We start from the raw sequence: 21,154 nt of genomic DNA, 5'->3' as shown, positions 1-21,154 counted from the left end.
TCCGAGGTATCTGAGAGGTAATATTTCGGTCATAATCCTTAACCACCAGCACACTCTATACATGAATAATGGGGTAAAGTAAGGGGAAAGAAAGGGAAATCACTTATAATAAAATGTGAAAATAGGTATTTGGCACAGCAAGGAAGAAAAATCTATGTAGAGCCCATAAGTCCTTGGCTCTGCTCTTGATGATCAGGTATTTTTGATTTTCCTCTCCTTTAACCATTCCACATTCCCATTACCTCCAGCCCCCTCTGGCTGCAGCTGTGTGCTGGTAGATGTTTAACAACCATCTCTCTGGGGGATAAAAGGGGGGAAAAGATATTCATTTTAAATTTTACTGATGTAAAAAGAATATTTAGGCCAGGCGCGGTGGCTCACGCCTGTAATCCTAGCACTCTGGGAGGCCGAGGTGGGTGGATTGTTTGAGCTCAGGAGTTTGAGACCAGCCTGAGCAAGAGCAAGACCCCGTCTCTACTAAAAAATAGAAAGAAGTTAGCCAAACAACTAAAATATATACAAAAAATTAGCCGGGCATGGTGGTGCATGCCTGTAGTCCCAGCTACTCGGGAGGCTGAGGCAGAAGGATTGCTTGAGCCCAGGAGTTTGAGGTTGCTGTGAGCTAGGCTGATGCCACAGCACTCTAGCCAGGGTGACAGAGCGGGACTCTGCCTAAAAAAAAAAAAAAGAAGAAGAAGAAGAAGAAGAATATTTAGTACAAAATTTACAACTAGTAGTAAAATACACAATGTTCTTTGTCAGAAATTCCATAGAGTCAATTGATTGTCAAAGATTATTTTTGTTCCCTACCCCCAACCCACAGTTGCAATTCAACCATGATTTGACAGAACCAGACCACAAATAAAGGGCTTACTACCCAATTCAGCCAAGAACTTGCTCATGCTGTTACGTAATGAGTGTGGTTCTGACGTGGATATTGGTTGATAATTTTGTTTGCGTTAACAAGTAAAATGAAATTAAAGAAATGAAGATATGATGGAACTACATTTATTCATCCATAATATGAGCTACTGCTTTACTGAATCAGATAATTTTTCAAATATTCGAAGACTATTTCCTCAAATTTTTGTGCTATCCACAATGTAATGGCTATGGATACAACCCAGTTTTAAGTTTAATCTGCATTATTAACACTTTCTCCATCACTTTCTTAAGTGTAGACAATCAAAACATTGCATGACCATTTTAAAAATACATAAACAAGCTCCTACTTAACATTAATAAACTTTTCACCTTTTTCTTATTGAACTTGAATTTCCATAGAATTTTATGCTAATAAGCACATATTAATAATTTTTACAAGTTTATTTGTTGTCTATCATACTTCTCAGTGTGTGTATATGAATATAATATCAACTGGAGCTCCCTGTTTCCATCTTTGAGGTATCATTGACAGATAAAAATTGTGTACATATAAGGTATACAAAGTCATGTTTTGATATACAGCGTGAAATCGTCATCATAGACAAGCTAATAACATCCATCACCTGACATAGTTACCATTCTATCACCTGTAATTTTAAATTTAAGTGTTAATTCAGAAGAATATTTTTATCATTATTTGCACACAATTGAACAAAACAGAACAAATACATATAAATATAAATGTTGGTAAATATCATTAAACATAAAAAATCAAATTTAATTGAAATTGCATTTCTTAGTAATATAGATGGGGCTGAGTTTAAAAAATTAGTCATGTATCTGTGGATGAAGGTAACTTACTGCTAGAATGAGATGGGGTTCAGCAACAATTCCACAACTTATTCCTACTTTCACTGTGCCAGTTCCAGGTATAACCCTCAACTAGCCGGGCAGTTCCTGCTTCCTGACTCTTGGAAGGCAGCTGCCTTATTTTGATATTACTTTGATATTGCCTTATTTTGATATTATTGGCACATTATTATAGATGTAAGCACTGAGAAACCTTGCTCACATAAATAACTATGTAAGAATGGAGTTTTGCTATGCCAATGTCACTCAATTTGTTGAACTCTTTCCAAGTATCTGCCAAATGTTACATAATGATCTATCCACAACAATTATTTTAATGATGTATCAGCTACCAATTGTCACCAATTCTTTGCATCATTTACTTTCTGCATTTCTGAAAGTAAAAGACATTACTTACCACACTACTATGAATTTTACTTGTTCTTCTTTCGCCAACAGGCATCTTCTTTAACCTAATATACTTTGAAAAGTTAGTAAATACTCTCCGTTAAGTATTTGTCATTATAGTATTTCTAAATTATTTTTATTTCAGCACATGTTTTAATTAGCTTTTCATCAAAAGCTTGAAACTGCAGCTTTAGCTCATTCAAGTTGTGGAAGCTGTCTGCCATGTACTGTAATCTGTATGGGAAAGCCAGTCCTCATTGTCAAACCAATTGTCACACATCATGCCTCTGTCTCTCTCATGTGACATCTTATATTCTAGAGCCTCTCTGTGTGACTTGGGCTTCTCATAGCTTGGTAATCTCAGAGTAGTTGCTCATCTAACAGGGCAGCTGCCTTCCAAGAGTCAGGAAGCAGGACCTGGAGCATGGTGTCACTTCTGTCCTGTTCTATTGATTGGCGCGATCACAGGACCCACCCACATTCAAGGAGATGGAAAAATACACTCTATCTCTCACTGGGGGAGTCACAAAATCACATTCAGAGCACCATTAGGATGGGAGAGAGATCATTGCCACCATCTTTGGAAAATATGATCTGCCACAACCAGTTTGAGAATATGTTTCAGTAATATTGAGAAACTGAGGAAACAACGTGGGGATGGGTTCAGTCTCCCACAGGCCCTACTGTTATGTGGACTCCTGTCCAACCTCCATTTATCTTCTGCCCATCTGATTAATGGGCCACAGTAATTTTCTAGATCCTCAGGAATTGATGTTATCTCAGAGCCAGTGTCCAATAATCCCCCAAAGATGTACATGTTTTCTTTTTCCCAGTGCACATTTATTGTGGTAAATGAGTCTCGCAGTGGAGTCTTGCTGATGAGGGCTAGAAGGAAGATCCAGGAAGTACTGGGGAAATTTTTGCAGGGTACTTTCTTGTAGCACACAGCTTCTATTTCACTCAAGTTCTGGTCTGGAAGCTGAGGGACTCAGGTTTTAGAATTGGGTGAGAGGTCTCAGAAATCACACAGTAATTTCAACAAGGAAAGTTTAATATAAAGAATTATTAGGCCGGGCGTGGTGGCTCACGCCTATAATCTTAGCACTCTGGGAGGCCAAGGCAGGAGGATCGCTCGAGGTCAGGAGTTCGAGACCAGCCTGAGCAAGAGTGAGACCCCGTCTCTACTAAAAATAGAAAGAAATTATATGGACAGCTAAAAATATATATATAGAAAAATTATCCGGGCATGGTGGCACATGCCTGTAGTCCCAGCTACTCGGGAGGCTGAGGCAGGAGGATGGCTTGAGCCCAGGAGTTTGAGGTTGCTATGAGCTAGGCTGACGCCACGGCACTCACTCTAGCCCGGGCAACAAAGCGAGACGCTGTCTCAAAAAAAAAAAAAAAGAATTATTAACTAGTAACAGGAAATAAGTTACTAAATGGTGAAGAGAACTGTAGAGAATACAGGAGTAATAGATACAGGGAGCAGCCACTACCTCTAGGCTAAAGCAGGACACTCAAGAAAAGGACAAATCTGGAAGAAGCCCATCCACCAAGGCTGAGAGTCAAACACTGGTAGAGAGAATGCTATGGTTTGTATGTGTTCCTCTAAAACTCATGCATTGGGACTTAAACCCCAATGTGATAGTTTTAAGAGTTGGGGGCCTCTTGAGAAGTGATTAAGTCCTGAGGGCTTTTGAATGGGATTAATGTCCTTATAAAAAAGATTTCTGAGAGCTGCTTGGCCCTTCCATCTCTTCTGCCATGTGAGAATACAACCTTCATCCCTTCCACCTTTTCCATGATATAAGGACACTGAGAAAATGCCATCTGTGGAACAGGTCCTCACCAGACACTGAATCAACTGACAGCTTGAGCTTGGATTTTCCAGCCTCCAGAACTGTGAGAAATACATTTCTATTTATAAGTTACCCAGTCTTTGGTATTTTGTTATAGCAGCAGGAACAGACTAAGTCAGAGTGTGACTGTAATCCATTGTACTGTGGAGAAGTTCACCTGAGGTGCAATATGGCAAACAGGGAACCAACTGCTGGGGTGTCAATGGAACTCCCCGGGAAGCCATCTGTTGGGAGGCTTGTGCAGCCTGCTGGGAAACTGCCAGTGGGGCGCACTGAAACTTGCTGGATGGTGAGTCTCACATGTCACTGGCTGCTGCATGCTGAAGAAGTGAGAAAAGGCACAGGAGAATCAGAAAGAGAAGCCCCTCCCTTCTGCAGTGTCCTGCCGGTACCCTCTACTGGCAATACTTAACATTGCACTAACTGGCAAAGGAGAAATGTTTACAGGCTCCAGCGCTAGTATCACAAAGCAAGGCAAAGAAGGGTAGCTTTGGACCTGAGAGGTGATAAATGGGTAATTGCCACAGAAATGACCTCATCAAAGGACTGCCTCCAACAATCCCTTGACTTTTTCTACCATCTTTTCACTCGTATTTGCACATCAGGTCCTCATTTCTTTTTTTTTTTTTTTTTTTGAGACAGAGTCTCACTCTCTTGCCTGAGCTAGAGTGCCGTGGCATCAGCCTAGCTCACAGCAACCTCCCACTCCTGGGCTCAAGCGATCCTCCTGCCTCAGCCTCCCGAGTAGCTGGGACTACAGGCATGCGCCACCATGCCCAGCTAATTTTTTCTATATATATTTTTAGCTGTCCATATAATTTCTTTCTATTTTTAGTAGAGACGGGGTCTTGCTCTCGCTAAAGCTAGTCTCGAACTCCTGAGCTCAAGCAATCTGCCCGCCTCGGCCTCCCAGAGTGCTAGGATTACAGGCGTGAGCCACCACGCCCAGCCCTCATTTCTTCTTTATCCAGCTTAATTTCCTTGGTCAACCACTTCATTCTCCCACCCTGGTTAAACCTGACAGTCTGCCTGTTCCTTTCCTTTACTCACACAGTCTAATGGGGCTGGAATGTTGGAGTCTGGGCACCAAAGGAGGCGACGGTCTGAAAATGGATATTTGAAACTGAGATTAGGAGGAGTTGCAGTTATTAGTAATGAGCAAGCTCTATGTATGAACATGAGAATGAGTGGCTGAGGTAGGGTGGCCAACTAGCGACAGGCCAGGGAATTGCAAAGCTATGGTATGGGAAGGAATATGCATATACAGAACCCCTCAGATAAAAGAGTGCTGGAGAGAACAACAGACAGCCAAGATAAATTCCTCAATAAATGAGGGACAGTGGAAAACTGCAACAAGAAATGCTGGTGGGGATGGAGTCTGATGACAGGAGATTTGATTTCGGGTGGAGGGGGTGTTGAAGGAGGCAGTGGGGAGAATGGTCTGAAACTGGCAATGAAGAGCAAAGAAGACATCTACCCATTTTCATGCCCTGCGATACATGAAAGATGGAGGTAAAAATAAAACAGCCTCTATTTGAGAGGGATACCCGGAAATGTCCTCCGGAGAAAGCCAAGTTTCCATTAGAACAAGCCCCAGGCTCCACTAGGGCATATAGTGCTCAGGGGTTGATGAGAGAAGAGACGGGGAGAGAGGGGCTGCAGAGGGGTGCCCAAGGAATTGGGGAGGCCTGGGAGGTGAGGACCAGATAGGGAGTATGCAGAGCCATGTGGGATGGAAGCACAGATGGTCGTCTGAGATTATTGTGCTGTATGAGGGAAGAGGAATTTGGGACATAATGAGATTAGACCTCATGATCTTAAGGCAGATAGCGGCGAAGGGGTGTGAGTGTCAGGGGAGAGTGAGAGAGACGGGGTCTGCAGCTGCTTGCCTCTTCTCTCCTGCCAGGAGAGAAATGATCCCACCTCATGAGCACAGGTTTTGCTGCTGACCCTCCTACTGGAGATGGGGCATTCCAACAAGGAGCAAGTCTTCAATGAGTACATTATTCCAGGTGACCATAGATTATTTGCTAATTTTCCAGTGGCTACCAAAGTCCCACACTGCCTTCAGCCCCAACTAGGACAAATAACTCATTCTAGATATCTCCCATTTCCCTAAGGCTATTTGTTGCAACTCTGGCCCAGATATCAACTTCTATATGAGTTAAAGTTTATGGTTACAGGTAGTAGATATTGACCCATCACTGGAAGGATATTGGAGAGTTTGCATATTCAATGGGAGTGTTGGAGAAGTGGGGTTGGAAAAAGAGGAGAGAAAGGGGTGAGCATGGCAGAACTATTACCAAATGATGCCATAGAAGAGTTTGGTTAGGACACCAGCATACCACTGCCCAGTGCTGAACCTCTCCTCAGGCACTGCTGCCACACTGTCAGTCTGGAATGATTTCTAAATGAGTTCTAAACAGTCCATAGTCACATGCCTGTGTGGACTGCCTTAATGCATTCGCACAAGCTCTGCATGGAAGCAAGTTTCTGTCCTTTCTGTACAGGGAAGCAGGATGCACACAGAATGACTGAACCTCTAAACATAAGAAATGAGTATAGTTCCTGGTCAGAAAAGAAAATCTACTCCAGCATATAACCCACAGGATCTGATGCTCATTTCCAAGGAAGAATACCCTTTGTATTAGTTGAAATAAGGTTCACCTGTGAGTAACAAAAACCCCAAGGTACAAGAAAGCAGTTTTGTTTTCCTCTCTGAGAAAGGTAGGCAATTCAAGCCTAGTGCTGTGGCTTTATGGACCTAGGCTTCTATTAACATATAACCTCCACTTCATGGTGCAAGGTGGTCACTCCTGCTCCAGCCATTACATCTGCATTGCAGCTAGAAGAAAAGAGGAAAAAAAGGGAGAAGTACCTGACCTCTCCCTTTAAGAATACTTACCAGGAATTATAAATGCTGCTTTTGTTTAATGAATTTAGTCAGAATTTAGTCACAGGGCCATCTCAAGCTGCAAGAAGAGGGGCCATGCAGCCAGTTGAAGTTCAAGGGTTTTATTACCGAGAAAGAAGGGAAGAACACACACTGGGGGATGCCTAGATCTCTCTGCCACTGTTAAGATACTTTTACATTTTCCAGTGCTAAGCCTGCCTTCTACCTTTTCTGTGTTATCACTACTCCCCAATCACCCTGGCATGGGAGCCATTCAACTGAGAAGACTTGCTTGCCGCCCGTCAACCTAAGGCTTCCCAGGACATCATATAACAGTCTGCTCAACCACATTCCATTGCTGAGAGTTTCATTTCCTAATTCCCTCTTGATGCTACTGCCTTATTTGCTATTTTCACTGCAGAGCTTAGCAGGTAACCAAATCATTTATATGGATTACACATTGCACTCAAGTCCTCTTTCTCTTTCGCTCTTTTCATCAATTTATTCAAGGGTGCTTTCTTATCGAACTAATACTTAAGCTGCGAGCTGTGTACAGTTTTGCAATGACTTATGCAAATACGAGTGAGGGAAAGTCTGCGGTGCTTTTGGACTGTGGGATTTAACCATGATGATATTTTATTGCTGCTTTCAAAAACTCCTAATAGGTGAAAACATGCTGCTTTTACAGAAAAGACACATTTGGGTCTGATCAACTGTTTTTCTAAAGACACATCTATTTTGAAAATGAAAATAAGCCTTTATGGTAATAGTGATCCCGTATGTTAATTGTCTATGGAGAGCTAGTAATAGGCGTGTAATGTTCTTATCTATATATATATGTCTATAGATAAGCATTAATTTATGCCTCCCTGGCTTTATCTATATCATTATATCAAAAAGTAGTTTGGAAAATATGCAGGAGGCAGAGGGATTTGGGAGATGAGGTGATATAGGATGTTCTGTAGAATTTCTATTTTTTCAGTTATTTTCAGTATCAGTACTCTCCAAAAGGGGGGCCCTTTCTATATTTGAAAAACAAGTATGCCGCTTCCCCATCCAGCAGGTGTTATGCCCCTCACTAATTTTTAGTGGGAAAAATACCAGGAATTATTCACTTTGATTCCGTTTGGAAGTGTCTAGGCAAAGGGACTCTACAGTGTAGTGTTCTTTCTTCCAATGGCACCTAGCCTGTGCCGGGGCTCATTGCCTATCGATTTTGCCGTGGGTTTAGTGTTGAAAACACATGTGGCCATTTTCAGTGATTGTTGCTCTTTCCAGTATGGCAGCCAGGACTGAAATGCAGATCCATGGGAGCGGAGAGACCACGCTCTGGCCCGTAAGACGCTGCAAGCACGGGGGAGAGCTGCGGCTATGTTGATCTCACTGGAGGAAGGAGAGCAAATAGGGATTAAGGAAGGGCTGGTGCCTGAGTCACCCCACGGCAGTTCCAGGTCACATGTGCATCGAGACTATGTGACATTTAGATGTCTCGGGTCACCCCGAGGCAGATTATCTTCTAGTCCCTCGCTTGGCTTCACCACTTGCACTTGGAAGCGTCCACACATACCCTTTACCCTTCAGAAGAAAATAGATGATGAGTATTTGATTGTGCATGAAGCAGATAGGCTTACCCTGCTCAGCGAGACTGCAAAAAAAGGCCACCGAATCTTCTTCGGTGACCTACCAAAGGGCTCTAGGAGCAAATCATTCTTCCTTCCTCTCTCCTCTCCTTCTCTCTTTCTCAGTCTGTTTCTCTTCCTCCCTCCCTCTCCACCTCACCCTACCACATGCCTTCCTCTTTACTACCTCTTATGCGGCAAGAAAGCTCAGAAGCTTGAAAAACAGATGTTCTTTGACATGCCTTTGTTTGGGTAAAGTCGTGTGACACTGGGCTGCCCACCGCCCCCACCCCCGCCAGTCATTCTTTGCAACTCCCACCTCCCTACAACGCACCCTCCTGGTGTTTGGGTGTCTGTAAAGTTCCCAGTACATTGGTAATCAAATGGAATGCATCAGGCCTTCTGAGGAATAGTCTATTGTCCTAAAAATCTGATTCCCAGACCATAGCAAGTGATTTCAGCTTATTTACTGGGACCAAAATTTGGCAAATAACCATGATGTTCCAGAACCAGAGACTGTTACATAATCATCCTTCGGTGGAGACGATGAGGTCACATGTTTACCCATCTAATCACTGATCAGGGACATGTTTGATTGCAGATAATGTGCTCGCTGGCCCACAACTTAATTACTGAGTGTCTGAATCAACAAAGCTTTCAGATGTAGGTCTTGCCTAATGGTGCATCTGCTGAAGATCATTGCCTCTGTTCGGCTTCTAAACCAAAGGTCTGGGGGCTACAGTGGGCCATTGCCAGTGCTGTTCCCGATGACCTCTCAGTGAAGAACATGCCAATTCCCACGGTTTATTTTCTAGCCAGCAATAGACATTATTGTTTATCTCCAAGGCCAAATGGAACCAGCGATTCCAGGGTGGCAGGTATTGGTAAAGCCTCTGGTGGAATCGCGCTCTTTGAGGAAATTAATGCCACACAACAGAGAGGGGGTGGTTCTCTTCCCAAGCTGGTAAAGAGAGTATGTTGGGAAAAGTCTAGAGAAATAGCAAACAATAAGCAATGTAGGGCTAAAATGTTGAGTATGTTGGTTGGGGTCCCTGCAGTAGACCAGGACCTAACTACAGGGTTTGGAGCCCAATGGGTCTCTCATTAAGGGCCATTTCTCCTGGTTAATTCCTCCTTCTGAATTCCCCACCCTGTGTGTGTGGTTTGCCTGGATTACAAATGACCTCCCCCGCCTCCCTTCTCCTGGGCCATCATTATTACAGCCACGATGCCTGGCAATGAATTGAAGATTTGGAAAAAAGTAAGTTTGGAGGGTTTTTTTGTTTGTTCTTTTAAGATTTGAGTCTGAGCCTATGCACTATCTTTATTATTTTATCACTAAGGACAGCTGTGTTATTTCCTGTTTCCTGGTCTGCATATTTAAATGTGCAACATGCCATTTTAAAGAAATTATTAATAAATAAACTTGGACCCACCAGATGATTTTAGAATACTAAGCAAAGGCCTAATTTCCAATACTAAGCAAAAATTCCACACCCTGATGAGCGTCTGGCCTTCTGGAAGTTGAGATGCGTCTGGTTTCTTTGATGCTTCTTACCTCCCACTCAATGCGGGAAAATTCACTTCTAGCTGGGTGAGGAGGGTGAGAATCACCCGAGCCCAAGAATCTTTCTGTGTATTGTCAGGGCCAGAAGACACAATATAAAGCAAAGCAAAACAAGATCATAAATCAAGAACAAAGCCTTCCCGGAATTTTTTGGCCTAAAGCTTGCCATTACCCATAAAGCAGCGTGGCTTGCGTGGGTGGGTGGATTGGAGGTTGGTGTGTTCGAAAATACTTCAGGAAAGAAATTCCTACAGAACCGTGTCTTGTCTGGTGCACTATAAATGCGTGAGCAATATTAAGTAGCAGGAATAGTTTCCAGAGAAGTCTAGACCCCCATTTTGTATGTCCTGAGACCATGAGCCACCCACACAGTGGTGTTAAACCTGCCCCCACCTCCCCTACCCGTCGCTCCTCCCAACCCACAATCAGATTTAAAAATTTAATTTCAGAGTGCAGACCTGCTTTTGCTTTGCAGCTTGTCTGCAGGCATTTGAAGCCCAAGGGGAAAGCCTTCCTTCCCTCTGGAATCTGCATCTTAATATAGCCTCACTGAACCAGGGAAAGAGCTAGTCATAAAAAGGAGCCTTGTTATCTGATAGTGCAGCTTCTCCTAGTCAGTGGTGTCACTAAATTGTTTTGCTTGGGAGAAGTCAAATGTTAAGGGATTGATTTTTCTTCTCTAATAAACAAGCATAGGGTGAAAGATGCGAGGCCAAGAGCATCCCAGAATCTGAAAATGATTGCTTAATTGCGGTTGTTTTTCTTTCTGTGAAGAACACCTTTAGGTGATGATGTTGTTAAGGCTGGAATCTTATTTTACGGCTGACTCCCCTTTTTTATAATAGGCATATTTTTTTTTTTTGACAGTATGATTTGCCTTCAGTGTGCGATCTAAACAATTTGGTCATTTGCTTAGAGAAAAAAATGAACTCAATACATGAGCTCTAACAGTTTTCTTAGCCTGGCACCATGCCGGTAGGTTTCTTTCTCCCCTAGTGAATTCTCTATGTGTGGCTTGTTGAGTGAGTACATGATTGTGTCTGAATGTTATGATGATATATCCTCTCCTTCGGAGAAGCACCGAAATTTCATTAATGGTATGTGAAGCAAAGAACGAGCGATGGGCCACATACATTCAGCATCGGGTTAAAAGCCCAGGGGAGCATCAATTATCAAGTTAAATGTGGTTTCTATTTCAAGCTAGATTGCAAAACAATGAGATAATGCCACAGGCCTTCAAAGGGAACTAATTTTAATTGATATACCCGTCCTCCTTAAATCCAAATGAGCCCTGTTCTCATTGTCAAGGGGGGAACCCTAATTCTAGGTCAGCCCAAGAATGTAGAAGAGGGGATTTCACAGGAAGGTACATTCAAATGAGTAGTGTTCCTTACATGACCCTAATCATAATGGGAGGCTTTTTGTAAATCCTCTAACTGCTCTAGTTAAAAGTGAGGGATTCATTTGCGTAATTAGCATCCCCCATGCCTTGGGCCTAACTTTTAGACTACTACTGTGTCATTCAGCTACTCAGTAAGTAACCTTGGAAACAAAGCTAATTACCTTCTAATCTGTGTGTCGAAATGGAAAGATCACACAAAATGACTGCTTGAGATGATTCTGGAGAGCCTTGTGTGTTCCTGCTGGCTTCTGCTCCAAAGGGAGAAACTTTCCAGTGTCCCACGAAGTCCTGGACCCAGCAGGGCCTTCTCCTTTCACTGGTGCCTCAAGCACAATATAGGAAAAATCCCACGTGTGGGGGAGGGAGACAAGAGGGGACAGGAGGTTGTTTTAGGCAAGGTGATTCTCTGGAGGAATTTGTTGTGTTTCCCCAGCACTTGGCATAGAGACTGACACACAGTAGCCTCTAGGAAATGTGAGTGGAGTGAATGTTGTGTTGTACTCAAAGATACTCACCTTGCAGTAGAGTATCTGATTGCCCTACCATTTGCAACATGCACACTAAAAACTGGGTATGATACTTAGACCTTACTTAAAACAATGTTGTTTCTAATTTGTTTGTTTGTTTGTTTTTTCCTCTCTCTCCTAATGAACCTTCAACTTATTTGTACCTTATTTCTCCCCAATGGAAACGTTGCATAATGATTGGTTGTTTACAAACCTATAAGATAAATACAAAGCTGTTCAATAGGATGTATGGGTTTTTAAGGAGCCATTTAGCGTGAAATATGTGAATTTTTTAAATTTTACATTCATCGAAAGCAAAGATGAACGTATAATTTTTCCTGTATTACACTCTATACGCTGTCCAATGAATGATAGAATACAGAGCTTCCTAAATCCCATATATAGTGAACTTGAGCCCTAACAAAGTAAAATACATATTAAATTTGAAGCTAAAATCCATTGAATTTGTCTAATGAATTTGTATTATGCGGCAAATTTGCCTTGGGAGACTGCATTAAAATATGAAGACAGTTTTTTATATTAAACTGGAAGTTAATTTTGAAACTGAACATGCATAATTTATATTTAAACAAAATGAACACTGAGGTGGATTTTGTAACCCTATCCGAGTACCCCAGTTAGGACAGTGAGATGGCCCGAGGCAGCCCAAAGCCACATTATTTAGAACCTGTTCGTTTGGTAGGCTAGGCTGGCATGTTTTGTTATTGTGTTCTGATTGATATTCCCCACCCTATACAAATATACCAGATGTAGATCACCAGGATAAACCACGGCCCTGCGGAACACCTGGGACCTACGACCAGATGGGCGCCCCTTCAAGAAAACCTAAACACATCAGGCACCACTGACTCTGCAGCCAGTCACGTGAAGGCAATGATAGTCCTGCTTTTGGAAAGCAATCGCTACAAAACAAAAAAGTGAGAAAGTCATCTACGCTTGGGATGTTTAGAAGTACATCTGACTTTTTACAATGGCTGGCTCTGAAGCAAGGCTCAAAGTCATTTAGCCCGAGAAATGGTGTCGAAGTCTCTGCATAACAGGTGGGTGACATGCTTGCTTTTCAAACAGTGCGATCTTGATAACCTGGCCCCTCAAATCTTCATATTGTGAAGCTGCCAGGGCATTTCAGAAGATTACAAGACTCTAGAGGAGCATGGGTGATTCTTTGTGGTGTATGATACCGTTGGACATTGATTAAGTTGACATGACAGGCTCTCCATCTTAGCGGCAGGAGACACGTTTCATCTTTGGACAGCTGCTGTACCCCTCGCTCTCCTTCTGATCTCTCAGCTTTACGTTACTGTGCTTTATAACGAACTCTATTCCATCTGGGGGAGTTTCTGAGCCTCTTTGGAAGTAAAATGCGCTCACCATAAAGGTCATCCTTGGAGGAGGAATATCAGTGATACCTAATTCCTCAGGCATATTTAACTTAATATGTAGTGATCAGCTAGCCACAGTCTCACCCATGGTACCCAGTAATTCAGAATGAGAAGCCCCCACATAAGCAATATGGGATTTGACTGACTCATATCTTATTTCTCTTCATATTAGGGAATATGTAGCTATCTGAAGATGTGAAAATTAATTTAGAATCGCATTTTACATTTACTCAAATATTTATTTGAACTCATAAAAAGTTTATTGACATAATTTAAAAGGTGAAGAACTAAAATACATTCCAAATATTGACCAAACGCTGTGAGAATTAGCTTAGAGAACTTTCCATCAAAATTGTTCTTACACACATTGCCACATCCCTCTCCATAAAATTATATCCCTCCTCAAAACCACACCGTCCAGGTGGTGAATTCACAGACTGATTTCCTCTGCAAGATGCCAAAAATGAAGATTAAATTAAAGTGAGAAATGCAGCCAACTAGAAGGAAGAGATATAAATGTACAAACAGGCCATTTCTGCTAGGGTCTTAGGCATTCAGGAGGTTCATAGTCATCATACAAATATATAAAATTTCTTAGCTATATTCATTTGAATCCATCCTCTTCCTCTTTGATTCTTCACAACAAGCCTGCAAAAGAAAAATAAAAGGAATCATTAGTTTTTTTTCCCCCCAGTTTCATTAAGGTATAATTGACACATAGAAATTACACGTATTTACGGTATACAATGCCATGTTTTGATATATGCATACAGTGTGAAATGATCCAGTCAAGCTAATTAGCATATCCAGCACCTCATGTACGTATTTTTCTGTGGTGAGAACACTTTAATCTCTTGGCAATTTTCGAGGACACATTATTAACCATAGTCACCATGCTGTACAATAGATCTCCAGAACATATTCCTCCTATCTAACTGAAATTTGGTATCCTTTAACCAACATCTCCCCAACTCCTGCCTGACATCAGCCCCTGGCAACCACCATTCTACTCTTTGCTTCTGAGTCCAACCTTTTAAGACTCCACATATAAGATCATGCGGTATTTGCCTTTCTGTGTCTGGCTTATTTCACTTAGCATAATGCTCTCCAGGTTCATTACTTTAGTTTTCATAAGATATTTTTAGGGACAGCCTATGTATCAATATGATAAGCACAAGTCAAAATTGAAGACCCTATGTTCACTTGAAAAATTCCTTTCTCAATTCCATGAATGTAAAGTGAGCTATGAGTTGAAGGTGTGGCTATCAACATTGGCTCTAGTGATTTAGTAATTCCAAACTAAATTAGGATGGCTTCCCTCTGAAGGATTAGAGTATAATGCTAATCTTATTTTTATGACTTGAAAGACCTTTGGTGCCTGAGGTAAATTTGCATTCATGGTTCCAATTCTTCACCCTCCCTATATCCATCCCCATCGCCATGTAACTTTGTAGCTTCCTACCATTGTGGCTGGGGTGTAATTCCCCATGCCAGAATTTGGCCACATGACCTGCCTTGGCCAACAGAATGAGGCAGAAGTGATGGTGCGCCAGTTCTGAGCCTGCCCCTCAAAAGGTATCACGTTTTTGCTTACTCTCTCATGCCTCTGCCATTGTTGCAATTCCAGGAGAAGGACAAGAAACACGTGGAGCACAGCCACCCCAGCTAAAGGACCCCAGCCAGGCCCTAGCTAGAGCAGAGCCCCCACCTGACCTGCAGACACATCAGTGAGTCCAGCCAAGATCAGCTGAGCCCAGCCTAGGTCAACTGAGCCAAAAATGCATGAGCTAGAATAAGAAATGATTTTGTTTTAAGCATTGGATTTGGGGGCAGTTTGTTATGCAGGAATAGCTAATTGATATGGTGCCATTTCTTTTCAAAGCTCCTGTAATACAGGGATTCTTACCTTTTTTTATGGCCAATGATTGGAGAAAGAACACTCCACAGACAAGGGTCCTCCTGCTGCCAGGGCAGAAACTATGGTTTGGTATTCTCCACAACCCTTGCTTTTCTCTACTACAAAGGCTGGTGAGCCAAATATTGTACTCTATTTCTCAGTCTCTCTTACAGCTAAGGGGAGCCAGGGGACCCAGTTCTGGCCAATGAGCCCTGAGGAGAAGTTGGCAGCAGAGATGTATTTAAAAGCTTTGCTTTCCTGTGTATTTCTTTAGAAATCACAAAGCCCATTGTTTCATTGAACATTTAAAGCATTGCTGTGGTGCAGGTTGTGTTGTACTCATTGTTGAGATGAACTACATAGAGGTTGAAAAAGCAAAGTGACTAGCTCAAAGTCTCATAGCTGGTAAGTGGAAAAGCTGGAATTTTAACCCAGGTGTCCTGACTCTGGGGTTCTTTCCATTCCACTAACAGGGAAGGTTTGGATAGTTCTTGAACCAGAGGGAAAAGTAGGAAGGTATTAATGATCGTAAAACTGAAAGTACTGGCCCGGCACGGTGGCTCACGCCTATAATCCTAGCACTCTGGGAGGCCGAGGCGGGAGGATTGCTTGAGCTCAGGAGTTTGAGACCAGCAAGAGCAAGACCCTGTCTCTAGTAAAAATAGAAAGAAATTAGCCGGACAACTAAAAATAGAAAAAATTAGCCAGGCATGGTGGCACGTGCCTGTAGTCCCAGCTACTGGGAGGCTGAGGCTGGAGGATCGCTTGAGCCCAGGAGTTTGAGGTTGCTGTGAGCTAGGCTGATGCCACAGCACTCTAGCCCGGGCAACAGAGTGAGACTCTGTCTCAAAAAAAAAAAAAAAACTGAAAGTGCCATCAACAGCAGTCAGCATAGGCTCTCATAAGTCTCTAGCATTTTATTTTATTGTTGAAAGAACACAATATGAGATCTATCCCCTTTTTTTAAAATTCAGGCTATTATGGGGGTACACTACATGTATTTTCCATGAAATTGGTACTAAGAGATCCACTCTCTTAATATATGTTTAAGTGTATGGTGCATCATCGTTGACTATAGGTACAATGTTGTACAGCAGATCTCTAGAGCCCGCTCACCCTGCTTGACTGAAACTCTATGCCCGTTGATTAGCAACTCCCCATTCCCCCTCCCCCCAACCCCTGGCCACCACCACTCCACGCTTTGAGTCTATGAGTTTGACTATTTTGGCTATCTCATAGAAGTGGAATCATGCAGTATTTGTCTTTCTGTAACTGACTTATTTTACTTTGCATACTGTCCTCAAGGTTTATCCATGTTATCACATAGTGTGGTATTTCCTTCTTTTTCAAGGCTGAAAAGTATTCCTCTGTGTGTATGTACCACATTTTCCTTATTCGTCTATTGGTGGACATTTAGGTTGGTTCCTGTTTTTTAAGAAATTATCGATTTTTGGTCCAAACCAGTCTCCAAGAGGAAGTGAGATACCACCTCCTTCCCATCCTAGGGTTTCTGAGTGACCAGCAATTTCACAGCCTCATCCTGGAGTCCCATGCCAGTCCCGTCTCTGACAATTCTTTCTCATGCACCCCACACTGAGTTCACTAGACCATGTACTGCTTCAGTAACATGACAGGGGCCTTCAGGCCTCTCCCTCTTTGCTTATGACTTTTGACTAAAATCCCACTCCCCATGACTGTGCATGTAACATGCTGAATTGTAATCATCTGTTTAGATGCATCGTCTCACTCCTCTCATGTGTCTTCTGCTATAGCTGTCCTGCCACTAAGCTGTGACCTTCTGAAGGATATGAACATGTCCTATTCATTATATCCCATCGCCTTAGCATGGCACCTGAAATATAGCAGGGGCCCAGGGATTGATGAGTTGGACCACTGGAGAAATAAAGACAAGAAAAGAACTAGAGTTGCAGTTGCAGCCAAACGCGCATTCTTCAATGTGAGGCAGCAGTAATGAGCAAGGGGTCATAGATGCTGTAAACCAGGAGTGTTGATTTGATGTGCTATGTCCCCACCATGCTGCCAATTCGGCCCTAGGCCCCAGCCATGGCCCCATCATGTCCAGGATATGCTCTAGCCACTTTACTGCTGTGGTCACTGTGCTGGGTGACATATGGCCAGTCTCTCTGGCTAAGTGAGAGGCCTATGACAAGCTGCCCTTGAAGCCAAGACATTCCTTGGGCTTCTCTGAGCAGCATGGACAGGGTGATGATCCATAGCAAATTGTCACTGAAACATGTTCTATGAGGTGTGATTTTCTTCAAGAAGTGTCCAGGCTGTGAAGCACCATCTGCAACCCAGACATGGGTACCATTTATATGACAGGCTTGATATATCATCATGTATCTGCCCCAGGGAGGTGAAATTATGGCTATATCAAGAAATACAGGATGGCCAATTTGCATTTCAAAAGCTGTACGATGCCCCTCAAGACTAGGCTCAGTTTGTGGGCCTCTCTGGCTTTAGGACGGTTTTGTAAATACAGGGAAATCTCAATCCAGTTTGCCCCAACCACTATGACCACTGTGAGATGACCATATTATTTAGAAAAATAAATGCATGGAATTCTTCATGGGACACCAGCTCCAGGGGAACTTGCCCTTCCCCTTCACTCATTGTGCCTGAGAGCCAAGGAGGCCTGGAAAACTCGGGTTGAAGAGGCGGATGCTAGGCCAGTGCCTTCGGCCTGTGCTGCATCTGGGGGTGGAGAAACAGCTGATGGTGGTGGTGCCAGTTTTCAGCACCTACTATGTGCCAGGCACTCCACCACTGACTTTACACAGTTACCTCGTTCAATCTACAAAGTGAACCTGATTCTTCCTTGCAGAAGGAGCCAGGCATGAGACAGCAGACAGGAGAGCCACTGCAGTTGTCCTCCTGCAGGTCACCCTGTCCTCTCCCCTGTCCCTCCCTCTCCAGCGTCCCAGTAGAATTGAAGAGGGCCCAGCAAGCCTGGACACAGGCCTCTGCTGACAGATAAGGTCAGATACGGTCCTTCCCAGAGTACAAAGCCCCCAGAAGGCCAGAGTCGCCATCCCTGGCCTTGTGGGACTCAATTTGTGCTTGGGATGCCCGTGTGACACAAGAATACAAAAATTCAGGAATCCAAAGACCTGGGCGCCCTGCTCTGTGTCAGGGATCAAATTTAGAAATGAGAAACAATGGGAAGGGATCCAAAGCTAAAATTGCCCACGCTGTAAAGCACACTTGTTTGTCGGGTGCTGGAATGCAAGCGTGTTGGGTTGTCTCCAAGGCCACACTGCTTTGCCGCCTAGACAACGACTGTCAACTATTTTCCTGTGTCCTATTCTCCTGTAGGGGACGTTTGTGAGAATGATGGGGAAGGTGAGGCAACCAGCTGAAAAGTCACTCTCCAATTACACTGCACACCTTTTGTACCCAAATCAAAAAAGACACGGAAGCCCAACCTCTAGTTTACATTTGGAAGGGCACACCTTGGCTGATGCGAGAGTGACACACCAAATATCTCCCCTGTGTCACCCTAAATCCAGACCGAGGAGCATGTGATGTTTGTGCCTTGCCATGACCCATTTATAGCTGTGTTACTCATAGCCACTGTGGCCCCACATACATCATGTGGGAAACGGAGTCCACTCAACACTTGTCTGCATTTGGTCCTTTAACCAGACACTCAGGGGCAGTGCAATGATTGCTTCTTCCTACACAGTGCTAAATCACAGAGCCATACACACAGTGATACTCAAAAGCAGTTGGGAGAATGGGGTGCCTCATGCTCCGGTTCCATATGCAATGGCCAACACGCACCCAGAGCAAGCTGTTTAAAGCTCTGGAGTTCATTAGAGGGCACTGGAAATAAGACAACAGCCTGGCATTTGTGGAGACCTCCAGTTTACGAAGCACATTCACACACATTGTCCCATGTACTCATCACCACTACCCTAAGGAAGGAGGTGCAGGCTACAACTAAGGCTCATGAGGAATATCACACACCCAGGGTCAGAAAGACAGGATGTGCTCAGCCTGGAATTGCACCCAAGCAACTCCAAACCTGGAACTCTCTTTTGTGCCAAACAGCCACCCATAAAGTCAGAGAAACAAAACTTTAAGTAAAAAATTAGAAAAGTTTTTTTTTTGTTTGTTTGGTTTTTTTTTTTTTTTTTTTTTTTTTGAGACAGAGTCTCGCTCTGTTGCCCGGGCTAGAGTGCCGTGGCGTCAGCCTAGCTCACAGCAACCTCAAACTCCTGAGCTCAAGGAATCCTTCTGCCTCAGCCTCCCGAGTAGCTGGGACTACAGGCATGCGCCACCATGCCCGGCTAATTTTTTATATATAGATTTTTAGCTGTCCAAATCATTTCTTTCTATTTTTAGTAGAGACGGGGTCTCGCTCTTGCTTAGGCTGGTCTCAAACTCCTGACCTCGAGCGATCCTCCCGCCTCGGCCTCCCAGAGTGCTAGGATTACAGGCATGAGCCACTGAGCCCAGCCTAGAAAAGTTTTTTACCTAAACGATAAAACATCCACCAAAATTGGCTTTTGCAACTCATGAAGCCTTTGGTGGCTAAAGTGAAAATTGAGATGTTTCTACCAATAACTCACATAAAAACAGGGAGGATGAGGCAGGCACAAAGAGCAGGACATTTGTTTGGGTCAAATTCTGCACCTGAAATCCAGATTACAGTAGTTTTATGTGCAGGACCCTAGAGAATTTGACCATAAGGAAAAGACAAATTGCATATCCGGGTCAAATCTCATTTTAAAAATTTCAAAAAGAGTTTTTTAATCCCATTGTATTAAGAGTTTCTTGTATTGGATGTGAAGTCAGAGTTAGGGGCTGGAGACTGAGATACAACATTTAATTTGGTGAGATCTTGGTGGAGGAAAGGGGTGTTCATCTAAGACCAGTCACCACTGGTGGCTCTGGGTTTTGTGGGAAATTTCTCTCCATCCATGAGAACCTAGTCCTCCCTGTTTCTAAAGGAGCCACAGATTTCATTGGAGCAATACTGACTCAAAATTTCCCTACCAAAGCAGAGCTACATAACACCTAGAGGTACACAAAGTGATAAACATGTCAAGAAGACTGCTGTCTTAACCAAGAGGTTCTCAGATTTTTCACATATGACAAAATCCTTCTATGTTGTTTACTCCTTAGCATTCGAAGCCTGGAGACAATGGCGCTTACATCAGAAATACCCCAAATCCTCCTCCAACTGTCTAGCAATGGTTTGTGGCAGCCAGGGGTTCTGGAACAACCAAATGGAAAACCAATGTCTTGACATATAGTTAACTGAACATGTGAAACAAATATAGGCCTCCCTGCCTTCTGCTAATGCATTTCTGGAAACTACACTGTCATAGAGATCACCTTAAAGTTGACTGACTTTGTTTTTATAGTAATTATGATTATAATGGGTGGTCCAAAGACTCAGTAATCAAATAAAAAAACATGGCCTTTGATGTACTATCATCAGGCAAAGATATAACTATAAAGCTTTATAATCTTTTAAAATAGTAAAGCTGTTTTCAAAAATGAATGGAACTAGAGTTTTAGTATTGCTCCTCATTTTAGAAATTAGGAAATTAAGATCCAGAGAGGTTGAGTCACTTGTCCAAGATCACACAGCTAGTTAATGGCTGATCCAGGATGAAAAGCCTGTCTGGAGCTCTTTCCCCTCCATTCAATTCTTTTTCAAAACTTGTATAAATGGGCATAAGTCATCTGTACACATTGACAGTACATTAGAGGTACCTTGTATGAACTGCTACAGAAATATGTCTGTAATATATCAAAAATTTGACTTACCAAAGATTTGTACACTTGTTCTAATGAACACAAAAATCTAATTTAAAAATATTTCTTGCCTTCT

General features: G+C 42.9%; 1 protein-coding gene and 1 pseudogene across 2 annotated transcripts in view; both read right to left on the bottom strand.

Moving 5' to 3' along the window:
• The window catches only part of LOC138379049 (uncharacterized), a 40,935-nt pseudogene that overhangs the window by 17,850 nt on the left and 1,931 nt on the right, over nucleotides 1-21,154 (bottom strand).
• The window catches only part of SMPX (small muscle protein X-linked), a 122,590-nt gene continuing 115,045 nt past the window's right edge, over nucleotides 13,610-21,154 (bottom strand). For both annotated transcript variants that reach the window (XM_069463053.1, XM_069463052.1), the window contains one exon: nucleotides 13,610-14,039. The gene's annotated coding sequence lies outside the window, so the exon portion shown is untranslated. The remainder of the gene's footprint in view (nucleotides 14,040-21,154) is intronic.

Source organism: Eulemur rufifrons, chromosome 30 (assembly GCF_041146395.1).
Source record: "Eulemur rufifrons isolate Redbay chromosome 30, OSU_ERuf_1, whole genome shotgun sequence".
In the NCBI taxonomy this organism is placed as follows: Eukaryota; Metazoa; Chordata; class Mammalia; order Primates; family Lemuridae; genus Eulemur; species Eulemur rufifrons.
This window is presented reverse-complemented; position numbering and strand designations above follow the sequence as displayed.